The sequence below is a fragment of the Engystomops pustulosus genome, chromosome 1, assembly GCF_040894005.1.
Source record: "Engystomops pustulosus chromosome 1, aEngPut4.maternal, whole genome shotgun sequence".
NCBI lineage: Eukaryota > Metazoa > Chordata > Amphibia > Anura > Leptodactylidae > Engystomops > Engystomops pustulosus.
In genome coordinates, this window is record NC_092411.1 from 140,567,197 (window position 1) to 140,576,112 (window position 8,916).

Sequence of the window (8,916 nt, forward strand, 5' to 3'; positions counted from 1 at the left end):
CCCTGGCCACCTAACTGAGAAACTACAAGGTCTTTTGTTTGCTTTAAACAATCGGTAAATAAAATGGCCAAATGAGAAACTGGCACAGAAATGGCATGCATACATGCTAAAATGCACATTTGGAGAAGTTTCACTTTTAGGCAAGACTCAATTAAAACCCTAAGGTTATGTACTCCTTAAAAAAATCCCATAAAAACCTTTAAATCCAGCTCTGACAATTCAAGTGAAAAGTGTTACTGACATTATGGCTATAGCAGTGTACAAGGGGGTCATTTGGCTTCAATACCAAACACCCGTCAGCTACTAAAACTTATAACTTAGATATTTTTTTAATATTTTATCTTTTGAAAACTTTGAGCAAGTGGAATAAGTATTGGCAAAGTTCAACAACAGTTTGGAGCTAGATCTCTGTGCTTTGGACTGGTCTCTAGTGTAGATGAAGACAAGTTAGTCTAGTAAGGCTTGTTTAGACCTGAATGTTGGACAGGCACATTCCATCGTGTCACCTGAGAGTTCTCAGTATCTTTGCATATGCCTGCATAGAAATAGGAATTCTACATATTTTAATGTACCTAATTTCAGATGTAATTGACTCTCTGCACTACAGTGGAAGCAAGTAACATGCAAACATGTTGAGGTCTACTTATCATATATACATACAGATAATCTGAATGTCAATTAGGCTATTCTATATTTCTTACCTTTTAGTTTCACTGCTACAGGATTATGTGGCCATGTTGAGTTACAATTCTATTCGTATATTTTTATGTAGAGGTAATGCTATAGAGGGGTAAATTAAGCCAAAAGACCCTATTAATATCATGATACTGGATGTGAGACAGTGGGGGTGGGGGGAATCGTTAAGACTCCCATTTAGAACACCAGTTCCATATCTCCCCCCCCCCCCATTGCCGTCAGTCCTTCGACGGCCTCTTGGTGAATATGGGAACAAACTCTACCAGTTATGATTTGTAGACCACATCAGAACTGGCAGTGTTTTCTTCTATGGTCTTCACCAGGTTTTTGCTGTTCATTGTTGGGGTTGGGTAACACAGAAGACAGGGGATAGTGTGCCCTGAGCTTTCCCCAACCTGTGTCCCTTCCTATAGCCCCCCCACGCTAAATCGTGGGGCGACTACTTGAAGACTTGGAATACACTAGATAAGTGCGGGAAGGGAACAACACAAACAGACTAACAAACAACAAACATTAAACAAAAAAGTAAACTAGTCACAACGAGAGGGTACGTCAAGATTAAAATCATTAAGCAAAAGGGTCAATGTAAAAAAAACAAAAACAATATAGGACACAGAGCAAGTCAAACATATAGTAATGAGCAAGCGATGAAAGGGAATTCAAACACTGACACAGGTGACTACTGAAGCTGCAATTTATGCAGTCAGAACCCCACCTCCAAAACCTGATAGGAGCTGGACAACTTCTGGGAATCAACCCCTCATGGTGCAGAATAACCAAGCACAATCGTAGGCACCATGCAGAGGTACCACAACTCCCAGCAGTCCAGAACACAACCCCTAAACAGCACAAGGTCTTAGCAGCCGCTGCCCGGTGCGCAAACCAGAGACCGCTGGTAGCGGACAAGAGGTGGAGCTTGCCTATAAAAGCGCTGGAGGTCTGAGAACGCTGCTAACACCACCTGAAGAACCAGAAGTCCCAACGTTCTCCCCTGTGAACCTGACATTCATGCCCTGTCCTGCCCCCCCCCCCCTCCATTCGTGGACACCCCCATGTGGTCTTTGACCAATGCTGGGTCGGTCCCTTCATGTAATTCGTGAGAACAGAACCCCTGGTCTTGTGATGCAGCTGCAAGCCCTGCAATCAGTTGAGTGTTTGGGTTTTTCCGAGTTGGACCATTCTACTACTGATTGCCTAATCTAAGGATAGGATAAATTTTCAGTAAATCCCATAATTTGTTATATACACCTGTCTTCCCATCTATGTGGCTTGGTCATTGTATTATTTACTTGTCTTTTTAGAGAAAGTTTTTTACTAGAAATAATTCCTTAATACATACTGTGCTGTGTAATAGTACATTTTGGAACTTCGATTTGGTAGTTAAGGAAATCGAACACAACCTGCAATCACCAGCTCCTTAAAGGAAACCTACCACTTCTGAAGGTAGGTATGAGATGCAAACCGATACCGCGGTTTTAACACTAACGAGCTCAGGGCTCAGGGTGAGCTTAGGGTGAGCTGGTGCCCGGTGTTTGCATCTCATACCTACCTTCAGAAGTGGTAGGTTTCCTTTAAAGCATATATACAAAGGGTGCAAGCATTGCTACTATAGCAACTGGTTTTATTACACGTCCAAGTTTAACAGAGGACAGGCTTGGCAAAGATAAAGCTAAATATTGTGGTCAAATTATCCACACTGAAATCTTTAGATATGTATTGCCATTCATGTTTTTTTTAAAAGTATTTATTTTTGCAGTTTTTGAATTTTTATACAAACATAATAAACAAAACCAGAAATCAAGATTGTCTGTCACATATTTCCTTCCCCCCAATACAGGATTATTATACAACAGCCATGGTAACAGTCAGGTTCTTACTGCGTTTCAAAACTACCTGAGGGATATTGCATAGTAGATAACAGCAGGATACTGCAGCCAGACATCTTGATACAACACAAATAACTATTGACACAGGGACAATCAGTCACACACACACACATACCAGCACGCTCAGTCTCCTTCATCATGGAGAGGAATATAAATCACATGTGATTATAAGGCTGTATGGGGAGTCGCGCACCATCTGGACCAGATGCGGTCAAACTTCTGGGGACACTTCCTGTTGGTATACAGGGACCGGTAGTGGGGAATGACACTATTAATGAGTAGTATCCATCTTTTTAATGGAGGGGGCTCCTGGTCCTTCCAGGTCATCACCACCACTTTTCGGGCGTAGTATAGGACAAACCTAAAGAAAATTTTGTCATAGTGGCCATTGACAACTTCGTTTATGATGCCGAGGAGACACACAGAGGGAGATAGTAAGCGTGGGAAATCAAAGTGTAAATTAAGGAACTCCAGCACTTCGGACCAGAAGACATGGACCCTAGGGCAGGACCAGACACAATGCAGGAAGGATCCGACTTCAGCCTGACAGCGAAAGCAAAGATCATTAGGCATTGCTCCCATGCGAAATAGTCTAGCAGGGGTGAAGTAAACTCGATGGAGGAATTTAGATTGGATCAGGAAGTCCCTCGCACTCACAACAGATGTGAAGTAGGACAGTTCGACCTCCCTCCAGTCATCATCTGACAGGTCAGGGATATCCTGTCTCCAGCGTTCACAGGCTCTATCAAACGGTCTGGACTTTTGCTCTTGTAGGAGAGCATAGCACTGAGTGAGTGGCTTAGGGAGGTCCGGGGTACTCATCAGAGTCTCTAGTTTGGAGAATTTCACTGTCAGGCTGAAGGAGCCGAATTGGGCTTTGAATGCATGTCGCAGTTGCGTGTAATGGAAGCTGGCCGTATTGGGTACAGTATGTCTCTCCCTTATCTCGTTAAAGCTGAGTAACTCTGCTTCCGGGGATAAGAGCTGGCCTACAAATTTCACCCCTGCTGCCCCCCACATTGTCCAGCCTGGGAGGGAGAGGAAGTGAGAGAGCCACGGATTGAGCCACAATAGAGTCCTAGGCGAGAGAGGGGGAGAGCTGCTCGGTTCTACCAGGGATTGTGCCCTACGCCAGCACACCGCTACCGTACGTAGGGGAAGTGGGGTATCAGATGGGGACTTGTATCTGTACAGCAGGTTTGTAAGGGCCTCATAGGAACCCACCAGGGCACCAGCCAATGCAGTAGCTGCATTACCCATGTCTATATCTATCCACCACTGGGCATATACTAGCTGGGAAGCCAGGTAATAAAGATACAGATCCGGGGCAGCCAGTCCACCCCTAGACTTGGGAGCCTGAAGCAGCGCTAGACTGAATCGCGGGGCACTACTCTGCCAGTAGAAGGACCTGAGAATGCCGTCCAAGCGTTTAAACAGACTCTTAGGAAGTAGTATAGGGCAGGCATGGAAAAGGTATAGAAATTTTGGGAGAAAAATCATTTTAAATATATTAATACGCCCGTACAAAGACAAGGGGAGAGTGGACCAGGCTTTTAGGCGCGATTCCGTTGCAGCTATCAGGGGTGTAATGTTTAACTCCGTAAATGCCTGGACCTTGCGTGACACCTGGACTCCCAGATATTTAAAGGTGGACACCACCCGGACTGGGACGGGGAGGGAGTGTACCCCTACATCAGATAAGGGAAAGAGGGCCGATTTGTCCCAGTTAACCCGAAGGCCTGAGAACCCCCCATAACATTCTATCAGGGCCAGAAGGGATTCCAGAGAGGGGCCCACATCCCCAAGGTATACAAGTGTATCATCAGCATAGAGAGATACCTTTTCAATAATAGTACCTCTAGTTATGCCCTTAATGCCCTCAGAGTGGCGGATCGCCACAGCAAGGGGCTCAATGGCGAGTGCGAAGAGGAGGGGAGATAGTGGGCAACCCTGTCTAGTGCCCCTAGCCATAGGGAGAGTAGGTGAGATGTTAAGATTAGTCCGCACCCTAGCCTTGGGATCGTTATATAGTAGCTTAACCAATGGTGTAAATCGAGGGCCAAAACCCATTCTAGGCAAAAGGGTCCACAAATAGGGCCACTCCACAGAATCAAACGCCTTACAATTGTCTAAGGATAATATAAACCCAGGGTCTGGAGACCGCTCTGCCTCTGCAATGTTCAGGTGTAGTCTTTGTATATTTATGTCAGTTCCCCTCCCAGGCATAAAGCCTGTCTGGTCCGGGTGAACCAATGATAGTATTACTTTGTTAAGCCTTGTTGCCAGAATTTTTGCTAGTATTTTAACATCTGAGTTTAGGAGGGAAATTGGGCGGTATGAGTCAGGAAGCAGGGGATCCTTGCCAGGCTTAGGAAGAACTACAATAAGGGCCTCTCGCATGGAGTCGGGGAGGGAACCACTATCAAGCGCATCGGAGTACAGGCTGAGGAGAAGGGGGACCAGAGTCTCACAGTTATCCCTATACCACTCACCTCCCAGCCCATCAAGTCCAGGTGTCTTACCGGGGGGCAACGATTGGATGGCCAGTTCCACCTCCTCTGCCGAGAGCGGAGCATCAAGCTCCGATGACTGTGCCTGTGTGAGCCTCCAAAGTGGAAGACTGTCAAGGAATCCGGAGATCTCGACGGAAGAGGCGGACAATCTGGAGCTGTAAAGAGAAGAATAGTATTCATGAAATACCATGTTAATGGCCCGGGGTTCTGTGATCAATGCTCCGTTACCATCAATAATAGAGGGAACGGAAGCACAGGGGCGTTCAGCCCGCGATAAATACGCAAGCAGCTTCCCGTTTTTATCTCCAAATTCAAAGATGGACGCTTCCCTGGCTAGCAGGCGTTTGCTGGTGCGCTCCTTCACTACAGCTAGATGGTTCCTCTGCGCCTGAGCCCAAGTCTTTTTATTCCCCGGAGTAGGTTTCTCTAGATAATCCTTTTCTGCAGTCACCAGTACAGCCGTCAGCCTTTCCTCCTGGGCATTCAAGGACTTCCTATGGCCAGCTACCCCCGACATGAATGCCCCCCGCACCGAGGACTTGTACGAGTCCCAGACTAGAAGAGGATCAGGATGGGTTGAGTGTACATCCCAGAACTCGCTGTGCGCTGCCCTAACAGTACTCTGGACCGCTGGGGACAGGAGCCAAGCCGGGTGCAGGCGCCATAAGCGGGAGTCGCTGGGGGGGCCTATAAGGAGACTAATGAACAAGGCGGAGTGGTCTGACGCACTGCGCGGGCAATAGGATATCTGGTCAACGTGCTGCATCATATCAGGGGAGACAAAGGCCAGATCAATCCGAGAGAAGCTCTTATGAACAGAGGAATAAAATGAATATTCTCTCTCTTGAGGGTGTTTACTACGCCAAACATCGGCGAGGTCTAGAGAGGTGAGCCACTCGTTCAGACGGACCGAGCCTGTGTCCAGACCACTTGTACGATCCAAGGAGGGATTAGGGACGGCATTGAAGTCACCAATACAGAGTAACGGGCTTGGAGGCATAGCAGCCAGCTTACTGGATATTAGATGCAATACTGCTGGATCAAAGGGAGGTGGGACATAAATAGACGCAATAGTAAAGGTAAAGCCCCACAAGGCACAATGTATGACTACATAACGGCCAAAGTGATCCGGTGCTACCTGTATGACCTCTATGGGAAGCGCTTTGGATATGAGTATGGATACTCCCCTGGCGTAGACAGAGTAGGAGGAATGGTAACCTCTAGCCACCCATGCCCGCTTCAGGGAGAGGACCTTCTGACCCGTAAGGTGTGTCTCTTGGATACATACAATATGGGGGGCCTGACGCTTAATGACATCTAACATCAGAGCCCTCTTGAATTTGGAGTTAAGTCCCCTCACATTCCAGCTCATTACCTTAAGTGAAGACATCTTAGCGGAAGGGAAAGGGGTGTGGGTTGGAGGAGACGTGAGCAACCAAGCATTCATCCTTTCATACCACAAAGACATAGACAGACAGACAACAGTGAGCATAACAAATATAACAGAACTGAACTAACAATCCCAAGAATACAAACCCCCTGTCTAACACCCTAACAGCAGTAGTGTAGACCTATACCCACTAACAGTCAAATAGTAGAACAGTGGTCCCTAACTCAAGACAAACCTACACCATTTGTCCCGGGACCTTCAACCCTTAATGAATAGATGATCAGGAGGTTGTTAGGCAGCCATATTTAGAGAGAACCAAGAGGAAATAGGGGAGGGGGGGGGGGAATGGAGGAAGACGCAAGGAGGTAATGGTAGGGGGAGGTAATGGTAGGGGGAGGTGGGAAGGGGGGGGGAGGGAGGGAGAGAATGGAGTGCCATAAATGGCGCACTGGTCAAGATGACCAAGAAGAAAGCGCAAATCAATCACAGGGTACATTTGTGAGGCACGTAAAGTGTAAACAAATATTAGAATACTGTAACAGTGATTTGGGACCCCTGGATAACCACTCAGGACCAAGTCCAGCACAGTCACTGCACATCAGACAAAAGGATATGTGAGTCCAGTCACTCAGGAGGTGCGGGCCTTGCAGCTGGAGCCCGTGGAGCTGCATCAGCCCAGTGAAGTGCTTCGGTTGGGCAAGTGAAGAATCGAGTCTTCTGACCATCCACTATTCGGAGCTTGGCAGGGTACATCATGGAGTATTTATACCCCTTATCACGGAGACGGGCACGGACCTCGGTGAATTGTGCTCGCTGTTTCCTGACGGATGCAGAGAAATCAGGGTAGAAGGACACTCTGCTGTTGGCATAGAGAATTTCTCCCTTGGTACGGACAGCCCTGAGGATAGAGTCCCTGTCCCTAAAGTGCAGCAGCCGGGCCAGGAAGGGTCTTGGATTGCCCCCTGGGGGGCCAGGGCGGAATGGCACACGATGGGCCCTTTCTACTGTGAAGAACGGGGAGAAGGTGTCTGCAGGAAGCATATTTTTGAGCCAATTTTCAAAAAAGGATACCGGGTCACCCCTCCACTTTTTCGGGGAGGCCGACCACTCTGACGTTGTTTCGTCGCAGGCGGTTTTCGAGATCGTCAGCTCTGTCGATGGATGCAGACATTTGGCGCTGAAGCTCTCTTATCTGTGTCGGCATAGGCCTCTGGACATCCTCCACTTCAGATATTCTGCGTTCAGTTTCTGTTATTCGCTCTTTGGCTTTGTGAACATCGTGTCTTAAAAGAACAAAGTCCTGTCGCAGCTCATCCACCTTGGTAACCAGTTTGGATTGGCACCCATTAATGGCCGCCAGCACCTCTGCAAATTTGCGGTCCAGTTCAGTGGCCACGTCAGGCGGATCAGCGCCCTCTTCATAGCTTACAAGCTGCGGCGGGCTCTGGGAGCCTTCAAAGAGGGAGGGAGAGGAGTTTGGGGACCCCTGAGGAGAGCAGGGCTGTGTGCGGGAGAATCTCCCCAACTTTTTTGCAGCGTTTGACTGTATCTGTGCAAGAACGGCTTGTGATGTGGAGCATTCCTGCGCATCCAGGGGTTCCAGGGACTGGAATGGAGGATCTTCATGGATGGATTCATCATCCGATGGAGGCGCAGACACCCCGGACGCCGCTTTTTGCAATTTAGCCGTCCTCCTCCGGTTACCCATGGCGTCTGGACAGGGGGGCCAGTGATAAACAATCGAGGAGCCTAGCGTCCAGTAATTAGCAGAGATACAGTCCAAACCCACGTGGAGTATTGCAGCGGCACTGCAAGGGTTAATATAAAACAAAACCCAGGAGCAGGGGATCACTGGGAGTATGGTGGGCTGCACAGCTTGGGGTCCCCAGGTGAGAGGAGGGCAGCAGCAGGGGAATTACTTCCCTACCTTATTCCTGGCTGCAGTCCGGCAGTGACAGGGTTAACCCTGCGCGCCTAGGCCTCAGGCAGCGCAGGGGAGTCCAGCAAGATGGCGCCTCCGGCCGGATACAGGGCTGGCTGGAGCGCTGCCACGATCCCCTGACAGGGCAGGTCAGCAGCACAGCTGGTCGGCGGCACAGCACGGGGGGGGGGTTCCCTCCCCCGGTATTCAACACCTCTCCGGTGTACAGCCGCGATGTCGGGCGGCTATGGTCCCGCCGCCGCGCGGGACACGTGGGAGGCCGCAGGAGCTGAAGTGCTGGAGGGGGCCGCACGGAGCCGGTGACCGCCGCGATACCGCCACCGGAGTATGGGGGCAAGTACCCGCGGCACCGGGGAGCAGACTGGAGGGGGTACAGGTAAGGATGGCTGCCTGGGAAGGGTGATAGGGTGCCAGGTCCCGGGAGCTCCGCGGTGCACGTCCTCCTAGGTCGGCATCAGGCCACGCCCCCATTGCCATTCATGTTTGAGT